This window comes from Apium graveolens, unplaced genomic scaffold (assembly GCF_009905375.1).
Source record: "Apium graveolens cultivar Ventura unplaced genomic scaffold, ASM990537v1 ctg1420, whole genome shotgun sequence".
NCBI classification, from domain to species: Eukaryota; Viridiplantae; Streptophyta; class Magnoliopsida; order Apiales; family Apiaceae; genus Apium; species Apium graveolens.
Window position 1 is genome coordinate 31,205 of NW_027417230.1, and position 1,076 is coordinate 32,280.

Genomic DNA, 1,076 nt, shown 5'->3' on the forward strand with positions numbered 1-1,076 from the left:
TAATATAACCACAAGCGGCCGACTTAAAAACAAAATAAACTTATACATGGCTATGAAATAGTGTTTTGGTATTATTTATATTTTGTGTGAAAGAGTGTTTTGGTGCTGTAAGGTTAAACACATCTTCAAATGAATTGGTGGAGGGTTAAGTGGACAAGATTTGGAAATTATCATGAATTGATATTGTTTAACAAGGGTAAGGTAATAATTTATATTTTCCTATTTCTTTATTTCCCTTTCTTATGTGTTTTTTGCACAAACTTTTGTTAAAAATTAAAACACTGCAATAAGTATCCCATTTTTCTTGTATATATGGATGTGGATTGACATGAAATGCCATTTATATTTGTTTTTAAATGATCTTGATATCAAGAATAATCCCTTTCAAGATTATATGTCAAATTTAAGAAAAATAATTTAGTTACATTTGTAATAACTTTTTTGTTCCTCATAAATAATCAAATACATGATATACTAAAAAAATGAAAATTTATAGATAAAAAGCCCACATATTATTTATATTTTATCTTCATATTTGTTTTATTACACTATTAAATTTATTTTATGTTTATGTGTGAAAATTTTTTAGAGACAGATGCAGAGGAATTATATTTTTCTTGCTTCCACAAACAATGAAGAAAGTGCTCCAAGTGCCTTCTTTTTCTCCTCTTCATCAATCTACTTGTGTAAGCTTTCTTTGTCCTTTTTTAACTTTTACTATGCAAATATATAGTATAAATATAAATGTAGTTAGTACAAGTGAAGCCCGATCACTATTTAACTTTATATTACATGACACATGGTTGAAAATGAGATTTCTTACTTGATAAACATGTAGGCTCTATTTGGGACAAATTATAGTGTTGTAAAAACTTATATTTCAATACATAAACAGGTAGGCAGGCTAACCATTTTCAGCCATAAGCTTATATTTGAATGGAGCTGACACTGAAAAAGTTTAAGATACACTGAGGGTGCTTGACATTGTCTTGAGACAGCAAGCGGCTAAAAGGGATCCAGACGACCAGAACTAATTAAGAAACTTGCTCTTTGAAATGATGCATTGCTTACTGTTA